Raw genomic sequence first — 11,254 nt, 5'->3', positions numbered from 1 at the left:
CATGTTAGCCAGGCTGGTCTCGACCTCCTGACCTCAGGTGATCCGCCCGCCTTGGCCTCCCAAAGTGCTGGGATTATGTGCGTGAGCCACCACGCCCGGCCCAGTTTCCTCTTAATTTTAGAGTTTCTGGATTTAAAAAAATTCTCCCACAGGTCACTTGGGAAACATCCTCTCCACTCATGAATGCGTTTGGCACCAGTCAGGTTTTAGAATAACTCGTACTCTCCCTTGTGTGTAATTACAGTCGGCATTCTTTGAGAAAAAGAGGAATAAAGGGGTCATGACCAAAACATAGTCGTTTACAAATTATTGTGAGTCCTTCTCTAGTTAAAAGCAGTTAACACACACCAAGCACTTTATCCACTGAAGATTTGTTGGGGGTCACACGTATCTCTGAGTCTCTTTCAAAACCTCTCTCTGCTGCTCGCACGGAAGCCATTGCTCTCCCCACACCCTGCCGCTTCCTTTCACAGTCCAGCAGGTTTGTTTTCTGCTTCCAAAACCATTGCCAGTCCTTGTCCAGCCTTCTGGGGGACAAGCTGGCTTCCTGTGTCCGAATTGTTCTGTTCGGACAAAAGATCCTAGAGCTTTTTTTTTCTTTTCTTTTTTCTTTTTTTTTTTTGAGATGGAGTTTTGCTCTTGTTGCCCAGGCTGAAGTGCAATGGCGTGATCTCGGCTCACTGCAACCTCCACCTCCCAGGTTCAAGCAATTCTCCTGCCTCAGCCTCCCTAGTGGGTGGGACTACAGGCTCCCACCACTACGCCCAGCTAATTTTTTGTATTTTTAGTAAAGACAGGGTTTCACTATGTTGGCCAGGCTAGTCTCGAACTCCTGAACTCAGGCGATCCACCCACCTCAGCCTCCCCAAGTGCTAGGATTACAGGTGTGACCCCCCGCACCTGGCTCGATCCTTGAGCTTTGTATCCACTCCATAGGCCCTCCATACACCACTTCCCAGACCTCTTCAGCTCCCACCTTCCAACGTTGCTCCTTCCACACCCGTGAGAAGCTGAGAAGCAGAGAGAAGCAGACCTCAGATGTGGGAAACACAGTGTGTGCTAAAAGCATCTGCAGCTGCAGGTCACTCAGAGGTGGTCCCCCAGGAGGACATCTGCTATATAAGGTGGTCCCACTTTCCCAATAAGAATCTCCAAAGAGCTCTCAGTGTAGTTTTTGTTTGCATTTCTTTTACTAGTGAGGCTATCTTTCATGTACTAAAAGTCATATGCATTTCATTTTCTGTGAACTGTTAATCATGTTTGCTCACTTTTCCTATCATATTAGTTTATCGATCCTTATGGATTTCTATGAGATTTTATGTCTTCAGGAAATGAATCTCTTGCTGGAAAATGATGTGCAAGTATTTTCGCACTTTGACATTTGCTTTTTGACTTTGATCACAGCAGGTTTGTCAAGCATACTGTTTTCATTTTATGGTGAAACATATCAATCTTTTCCTTTATGGCTTCTGGAACTTGAGTGATAATTAGGTAACTTTTGTCGTTGTAAATATATGTTTCCAACAAAGAAAGAAAGAAAGAATATCTTAGAAAATAAGACAACTGATTAGGGCTGAACATGGTGCCCTGGGTAGGCCAATAAGAGAAACGTTGCAAATTAATATTCTTCAAATATTTATTTAAATTTATTTACGCTGGGTGCAGTGGCTCATGCCTGTAATCTCAGCGCTTTGTAAGGCTAAGGGAGGAGCATTCCTTGAGGCCAGGAGTTTGAGACCACCCTGGGCAACATAGCGAGATTCCCATCTCTTCAAAAACAATTAAATTAGCTGGACGTGGTGGTACATGCCCATTGTCCCAAGAGGCTGAGGCAGGAGGATTGCTTGAGCCCAAGAGATTGAGGCCACAATAAGCTATGATTGTTAAGACTGCACTCCAGCCTGGGTGACAGAGTGAGACCTGTCTCTAAAAAATAAGGACTAAAAAGACCAGGCGTGGTGGCTCACACCTGTAATCCCAGCACTTTGGGAGGCTGAGATGGGCGGATCATGAAGTGAGGAGTTCGAGACCAGCCTGGCAAATATAGTGAAACCCCGTCTCTACCAAAAATACAAAAAATTAGCCGGGTGTGGTGGCAGGTGCCTATAATCCCAGCTACTCAGGAGGCTGAAGCAGGGGAATCGCTTGAACCGGGTGGTGGAGGTTGCAGTGAGCCGAGATCGCGCCATTGCACTCCAGCTCAGCTGACAGTGTGAGACTCAGTCTCAAAATAATAATAATTTAAAAAGGACTAAAAAAAAAATAAGACCATATCTGAGCCTGCTTTGGGACTCCGAAAACAAACAAGGAGGAATTTGGGAGGGGTCCAGAGTTCTCACAGACGGGTTAGAGATGGAGCCAAAGAAATAGCCCTTTTGTCTGGGCGCGGTGGCTCATGCCTGTAATCGCAGCACTTTGGGAGGCCAAGGTGGATGGATCACGAGGTCAGGAGATCGAGACCATCCTGGTCAACATGGTGAAACCCATCTCTAACTAAAAATACAAAAAGTTAGCTGGACGTGGTTGTGGGCGCCTGTAATCTCAGCTACTCTGGAGGCTGAGGCAGGAGAATCGCTTGAACCCGGGAGGTGGAGGTTGCAGTGAGCTGAGATGGCGCCACTGCACTCCAATCCAGCCTGGGCGACAGAGTGAGACTCTGTCACAAAAAGAAAGAGAGAAAGAGCCCTTTTGTTACCATCAGTGTGATCATATCTTTACCTGTAGCATAGTGATATCCGGGAAAAACAGTATTGGTTAGGTAAGCGAAGAAGAAGGGGCAAGGGTGTTAGAGTCTGAGTAGCAAGCTTGGGGAGAGTTTATCCCGTAATAGTGAGCCATGGAGGGTTCTTGAGCAGAGGAAGTATGTGTTTGTTGCAAATTATTTAAGGTAGATTCATCTGGTATCCAGGGGAAATCAGAAGGGCAGGGGAACAGAGATGGCATGAACACTGTCACCGAGGTGTAATGCGATTGGAGGACCTAGGTGGTAACAGCAGAAATGAAAAGGATGGAGAGTCTGAGAGAGCACAGAGGAAGTGCCTGTCTTCAGATGGAGCATTCCCATGGCCTCCAGTACCTGCCTCTCGGCCTGGCTAACTCCAGCTTTTTTTCCACCCCAGCTCCTCCTCGTTCAGGAAGGCTCCTCAAACTCCCACAATTTTGGCCAGGCTGGTCTCAAACCCCTGACCTCAAGTGATCTGCCCGCCTCGGCCTCCCAAAGTGCTGGGATTATAGGCGTGAGCCACTGCGCCTGGCCTTGAACTGCATTTCTTAACTTTTTTTTTTTTTTTTTGAGACAGAGTCTCACTCTGTCTTGGCCTCCCAAAGTGCTAGGATTATAGGCATGAGCCACCGCGCCCAGCCTCTCAACTTTTAAAAAAGAATTCTTCTAAGGAGCCCTTTTAGACTTTTTCCCCTCCTAATTGTCCTTCTCCTCCCCACTGTGTATAAAACTTTAATACCACAAGTATACTGTCTATCTGTTTATGTTTATACATAAAGCTGTTTATAGATCCTCTTGGAGGATGACAAACCATTGTAATATCTAAGACTTCTTCACACCCTCCCAGGAGCCCATTCTCTCCTCCTTGGGGCCACATCGCTCCGATTGACCACTCATGGTTTAGGATGACTGCGCTAGTTTCCTAGGCTTATTGTAACAGATTACACCACAAACTTGGTGCCTTAAAACAGCAGAAACTTACTCTGTCATAGTTCTGGGGTCCAGAAGGTCAAAATCGAGGTGTCTGCAGGGCTGTGCTACCTCCAGAGGCCCTAAAAGGGAACTTGCCTGACCTCTTCTGGCTCCTAGTGGCTCCTGGCATGGCTTGTGGCAGCTGAACTCCGATCTCTGCCTCCATCTTCACAAAGCATTTTCCTCTGCTCTGTGTCTTCTCCTTTTCTGTGTGTCAAATCTCCCTCTGCCTTTCTCATATAAGGACAGCTGTTGGCCGGGCGTGGTGGCTCACGCCTGTAATCCCAGCATTTTGGGAGGCCGAGGCAGGTGGATCACGAGGTCAGGAGTTCAAGACCAGCCTGGCCAAGATGGTGAAACCCCGTCTCTACAGAAAATACAAAAGTTAGCCTGGCGTGGTGGCAGGTGCTTGTAATCCCAGCTACTCCAGAGGCTGAGGCAGAGAATTGCTTGAACCCAGGAGGTGGAGGTTGCAGTGAGCCAAGATAGCACCACTGCACTCCAGCCTGGGAGACAGAGTGAGACTCCCTCTCAAAAAAAAAATAAATAAATAAATAAAAAATAAAAATAAAAAAATAAGGACACCTGTCACTGGATTTTGGGCCCACACTGATAATCTAGAATATCTCAGCTGGCGATCTTTAACGTTTTCCAAGTAAGGCCACACACAGGTGCCAGTGGCTAAGACATCTCTTTATGGAAGCCATCATTTAGTCACGATGATGACGAAAATATTTCTAGAGGCAGGGGGTGCATCACTTGCTGACAGAGGAATGTCACATTCATTCTTCAGCGACATCAGCCAGAAAGCTCTGTGTACATGTCACAACTCACACTGCTGGCCTAGTGTACTTTTTAACATTTTGTGATGTTTCTAGTAGTTACAGTGATTTTCTTCCAGGAAATCTGGGGAGCACTTGTCCCTCAGATTTTGCCTACCCCAGAAAAGACGTCTGAAAAACTTCGAAAAACCCAGAAAGTTTTATCGCCTAAACTTTGCCTCAGATGTAGCCCTTTTGTGCCCTCTAGTAGAAATTATGGTAACTGCAGCCATACTTTTCCGAGGAACCGGTAGTCGCAGATTTAAAAAGATTAGTGAGACATAGGTTGCGTTTCAACCCAAAAAAGGAGCTCGGACCGTCTATACTATGATCCAATCCAATGTACTGTGCATCTTTGAGAGAAGCAATGCTAAACAGAGCAAAAGGAGACTGCCTGAGTTGTGGATTCGGTTCTTCTCTACCCCGCACTTCCTTTTTACAGAAACAAAAGAAGTGGAGGCTGCTTGGGGGAGGAAGACAGAATGACGACAGCTGTGTCTTCCAGCCATAAAATCCTAAGAAGGGGGTACAGCGCTTTCCTTAAAGAGATATTGAAACGTCTTGATTTTCACTTTTTAATTGTACTTTGGCCAGAGTATCACTACTTGGTAACACTTTCATTTATTTATTATTTATTTTTTTGAGACAGAGTCTCACTCTGTCGCCCAGGCTGGAGTGCAGTGGCACGATCTTGTTTCACCACAACCTCCGCCTCCTGGGTTCAAGCAGTTCTCTGCCTCAGCCTCCCAAGTAGCTGGGATTACAGGCGCACACCATTACGCCCTTCTATTTATTTTTATTTTTATTTTTAGTAGAGATGGGGTTTCACCATGTTGGCCAGGCTGGTCTTGAACTCCTGACCTCATGATTCACCCGCCTTGGCCTCCCAAAGTGTTGGGATTACAGGCGTGAGCCACCTCGCCCACCCGGTAACACTTTTAAGAAAATCTAAGCAAATCCTCCAACTATATTTCTTGCAATTTCTCATCATTGTGATCTCATGACAGCGTCAACCTACTGGAGGAAGAAAGACATGCGTGGAAAGGCCATGCCCCGTGTAAGAATATTCACGCCCAACGGCATCTCCAGGTAGCATTCGTGGAAGAGTTAGCCCCCAGCTCCATCACAGTGCCCTTCCTTCCTGGCACAAGGCCTTGGCCTTAATACGCATTCAGGCGGTGTTGAGTGGAATTGCCACACTGTAGGGAGGAGGGCGGGGACTGCCTTGGTTTCTTTTCAGCGGTGGCTTAAGTACTCAGTGTTTCCTGCTTTTGGGATTGCAAAGGGCTTTGTCACTTCAGTGGATTGCCTTCAATGTAGAGCCCTCCTGACCCAATTTCTGGAGCACAGCCACCCCACTGCGGGGTAGAAATTGTCATCCCTGGGCCCCCCATGGGCCATGAAAGCACCTGCCAGACATACTCACTTTCTTTTCCCTCCTTGAAGCTGTTTTTCTAGGAGAGATTTCTCCTGCTTTCTTGGGAATAGGGAGAAGTGATTGGGTAAAGAGTTCAGAGAAATCCTACATGAAGTAGCTAGTTAAGTACACAGTGCCACATAAGTCGTTCAAGTACATTTGTATTTAGGCAGGTTTTCACCAGCGATGACTCTGGATCTTCACCATCTTTCAGAATGTTATTTCTACTGGAAAGTCCATCTGCTCATTCAAATTCAAATATATGTACATATGTGCATTACAATATATATATGCATAAATATATGTATAACTATATATATGTATAAATACATGTATATGTATGTGTGTGTGTATATATATATATATATAGAGAGAGAGAGAGAGAGAGAGAGAGGAGGCCAGCCGTGGTGGCTCACGCCTGTAATTCCAGCACTTTGGGAGGCTGAGGTGGGCGGGTCACTTGAGGTCAGGAGTTTGAGACCAGCCTGGCCAACATGGAAAAACCCCGTCTCCACTAAAAATACAAAAATTAGCCAGGCATGGTGGTGGGTGCCTTTAATCCCAGTCACTCAAGAGGCTGAGGTAGGAGGATCGCTTGAACCTGGGAGGCGGAGGTTGCAGTGAGCTGAGATCCGACTGCTGTACTCCAGCCTGGGTGACAGAGTAAGACTCCATTTTATAAAAATATAAATAGATAAATAAGTAAATAAACAAATATATATATATATATATATATATATATATATATATATTTTGAGATGGAGTCTCGCTCTGTCGCCGTCGCCCAGGCTGGAGTGCAGCAGCATCATCTCGGCTCACTGCAACCTCCACATCCCAGCTTCAAGCGAGTCTCATGCCTCAGTCTCCCTAGTGGCTAGGATTACACGTATGCACCATCATGTCTAGCTAATTTGTAATTCAACTATTAATCAGTATTAAGTGTTGGACATTGTGCCAAGCTCTGGGCACACACTGGTGGGTAAGATGGACTGGTGCCTGTCCTTTAGAGATTTAACAATAGGGAGATGAAGATTAATTAAATACCATAATCAATAAGTGCTATAAAGGGAAAACATGGGGGGTGTGTAACAGATGGACTTGATTTAATGGGGGGGCAGTCAGGCAAGTCTGAGCAGAGACTTGGAGGAGAGTGAGCTTGGGCAGAGGGCAGAGGGAGGGAAAAAAGGCACAGCATAGTGTTGAGACCCCAGCAGTGAGGAGAATTGAAATAGGTATGATGAATACTGCTCACGCACACACTCCCCCATTAGTTCCATTAATCTTCGTTAGCTCAGCTATTTCAGGTAAATGGATGTGGGAGGTCTCGTTCTAAATTTGTAGACAAACTGAGTTTGTAGCAGTTAAATGAGAAGCTCTTAAAAATTCCAATCAGGGAAGTAGCTTTAGTCTTGCCAAGCACCTGAAGGCCACTGTTTAGGGAGTCCTTGAAGGTAGTGCTGATACCTGATTCACTGTGTCACCCTGTATTACCACATTGATAGCACAAGTTATACACAGGCAATTGATCTAGAAGCAAGTCAAACGCTGATGTTTTCCATAAGTACTTACTAACTATCAAGGTTGCTGATACCATGGAGAAGAATGAATTTGTGATTGTGGCAGCCTCATCTGAAGAGGGCCACCATCCACTCCTTCCCTCTTTGGATGCCGAAGTCACTCCTCCACTGGGAGGTGGATCCTGTTTCTCCAACCAGCAACCCTTGAATCTGGGCTGGCCCAAGTGACCTGTGGACCAATAGGGTGCAGTGGAATGATGGTTGAGTGTTTTTGTTTGTTTTGTTTTGTTTTGTTTTGTTTTTGAGATAGAGTCTTGCTCTGTCGCCCAGGCTGGAGTAGAGTGGTGCGATCTTGGCTCACTGCAAGCTCCGCCTCCCGGGTTCATGCCATTCTCCTGCCTCATCCTCCCGAGTAGCTGGGACTACAGGTGCCCACCACCACACCCAGCTAATTTTTTGTATTTTTAGTTGAGGTGGGATTTCACCATGTTAGCCTGGATGGTCTCGATCTCCTGACCTCATGATCTGCCTGCCTCGGCCTCCCAAAGTGCTGGGATTACAGGCATGACCCACTACACCCAGCCAATGGTTGAGATTTCTAAGTGTAGTCCTAAGAAGCCCCCGAGCACCACCTTGGCTCTTGGAGTGCTCACTCTGAGGCAGTTTTGTCTACCCCGAGATCCCCACACGTGGAGAGGGTGATGCTGGCCAGCCCAGCCTGGGCACCAGGCATGTGCGTGAAGGAGCCGTCTTGGATGTTCAGCTCCAGGCGTATGTCAAACAAAAAAAGGCTGCGGTCCCAGCCACATGGCTCCTCAAACCATTCAAGCCGTCCCACCTCACACTAGACACAGTGGAGCAGAGACAAGCCAATCCCGATGTGCTCTAGCTGTTTTTTTTATGTCTTTACAACTGTAAAGCAGCAGATGTCTGCAAACACTGCTTTAGCAGCACATGTTAAGCACAGAACAGCACTTGTGAGCATGGACTAGGATGAAGCACACTTGGGAGAAACGTTGTTCATTTTGTTGTTACCCTTTCCTGTTCCTTCATGGGCACTGAGTTTATAACTCCACTGTAAACCTTACCATGCTGCATTAAGGAGACGGCATAACATAATAGTTTACAACTTGGGTGTTTTTAGCCAAGACAGTTTTTTTTTTTTTAAATTTTGAGACAGAGTCTCACTCTGTCCCCCAGGCTGGAGTGCAGTGGCATGATCTTGACTCACTGCAACCTCCATCTCCCAGGTTCAAGCAATTCTCCTGCCTCAGCCTCCCAAGTATCTGGGATTACAGGCGTGCGCCACCACACCCAACTAATTTTTGTATTATTAGTAGAGACGCGGTTTCACGATGTTGGCCAGGCTGGTCTCAAACTCTTGACCTCAGGTGATCCGCCTGCCTTGGCCTCCCAAAGTGCTGGGATTACAGGTGTGAGCCGCCATGCCCTGCCCAGTTCTTTATTTGAAGTCGAGTTTTATGACTAACACTAGCTGAGTGACCTTGAGCAAGTTGCTTAGCTTGTCCAAGCCTGTTGCCTCATCTGTTAAATGAGAATGACATGACTAGTACTGACATCCTGTAGTATTGAAGATTAAATTCAATAATGGATGTAAAACACTTAGCATCTGTCACATATTGTGTTCAGTCAATGGTGAAGATGACCGGCAGAGGAAAACAGCCTCTTTCAATTCAGTCTTTCTTTCATACTCATCTTTAAATTCATTTTACACTTCAGGGTCTGGAAGATAGTAGGTGATTAATAAAGGCTGTTGAATGAATGCCCAAATGAAACCTTATGTTATAAACTTTATTTTAAATTTTGAGACAGGGTCTCACTCTGTCACCCAGTTTGGAATGCAGTGGCATGATCTTGGCTCACTGGAATTTCCACCTCCCAGGCCCAAGTGATCCTCCCATCCCAGTCTCCCAAGCTTCCAGGTAGCTGAGACCACAGGCGTACACCACCATGCCCAGCTAATTTTTTTTTTTTTTTGTAGAGATGGGGTTTCACCATGTTGCCTAGGCTGGTCTCAAACTCCTGACCTCAAGCGATCTGCCTGCCTCAGCCTCCCAATGTGTTGGGATTACAGGCGTGAGCCACTGCACCCGACCCCTTATGTATAAACTTTAATATTGACCTCTTTAACATAAATTTTGCTTATAAATTATTTGGAGTCAACCATTTTAGGACAGAGGAATGTTGTCATTTCCACCAGGAAGCCTTGTAAAGGGTCTGGTGTCAGTGGAATAAAAAGTCAATTTGGTTTCTTTTGGCACTTAAGACCTCCCACAGCTGGACAGGACCTTAAGGACCATCCCCGGTACCCAGTCTCTTGATGCCTATGAGAACCCTGTACAGCGAATGACTTGCCTGGGGCCACCCAACCACTGTGAGGACTCGACTGCAGTCCAGAACTTTCTCGCTATGGCATCCAGAAGGGCCATTCCGTGGGGCTAGGACTATCACTAATCTGTTTTGGGAAGGGATTAGGCAACTCAGGAGAACTCATGCAAGGATCAAATGGTTGGTTGTGTTTGGATCTTTTTTTTTTTTTTTTTTTGAGACAGAGTCTTGCTCTGTTATCCAGGCTGGAGTGCAGGGGCGTGATCTCAGCTCACTGCAACCTCCACCTCCTGGGTTCAAGCCATTCTCCTGCCTCAGCCTCCCAAGTAGCTCAGATTACAGGCATGCACCGCCATGCCCAGCTAATTTTTGTATTTTTAGTAGAGACGGGGTTTTACCATGTTGGCGAGGCTGGTCTCGAACTCCTGACCTCGTGATCTGTCCGCCTCGGCCTCCCAAACTGCTGGGATTACAGGCGTGAGCCACCACACCCGGCCATGGACCTTTCCCTTACACATCTGTCTGATTTGTCATAATGGCCTGCCCTGAAATGGTGACTCACAATTTAAAAGCCCCTTTAAGTAGTCGCAATAGGTCAGATGAGATGGAGTTTCATTTCTCTGTAAATGGGGTTTCATCTCTGTTCATGGGTTTCTCCTCTATTTAACTGCTCTAAGGCACAAATGTGCTCTCTTAACTTACTGTACTGTGTTGAGACTCAATAGATTCTTTGGTTTAGCTAATGTGAGAACACAAAACATTAGTCTAGTTATGAGGCTTTAATTACTTTTAAGTCTCAAATGAGTGATGAAATATAGATACCAATTACACAAACTTAAGGCTTCAATTACTTTTTCCTCCTTTTGAAATAAAGGCAGTTCTTTACAGGCCCAGTGTGGGTGCTTTCACCTACAGCACATACTTCAGCTACGGTCCAAAGAAGGCTAAAGGGAAAATACCCTGCTCTTCTCAGCTCTCGCAGTCCTGGAAGTAAATTTCCATGCACTGAAAGATGTAAGATGGGCTGGGTACAGTGGCTCACACCTGTAATCCCAGCACTTTGGGAGGTTGACGTGGGAGGATCGCTTGAGCCCAGGAGTTTGAGACCAGCCTGGGAAACATAGGGAGACCCTGTTTCTACAAAAAATAAAAAAATAGCTGGCCGTGGTGGCACACACCAGTAGTCCCAGCTATGCAGGAGGCTGGGGTGGGAGAATTTCTTGAGCCCAGGAGTTTTGAGGCTGCAGTGGGCTCTAATTGAGCCACCGCACTCAGCCTGGACAACAGAGCGAGACCCTGTCTCAAAAAAAAAAAAAAAAAAAGGTTTAAGATGTTAACCACAGAATATTGTCCAAATGGTAGGGCAAAGAAAATACATGTACAGGTTAGAACAATTCAAGTAAATTCTTCATTAGTACTTAAGGGAAACAAAATCAGCTGGAAGGCTCCCCAACCC

The sequence above is a fragment of the Nomascus leucogenys genome, chromosome 22a (assembly GCF_006542625.1).
Source record: "Nomascus leucogenys isolate Asia chromosome 22a, Asia_NLE_v1, whole genome shotgun sequence".
NCBI classification, from domain to species: domain Eukaryota; kingdom Metazoa; phylum Chordata; class Mammalia; order Primates; family Hylobatidae; genus Nomascus; species Nomascus leucogenys.
This window is presented reverse-complemented; position numbering follows the sequence as displayed.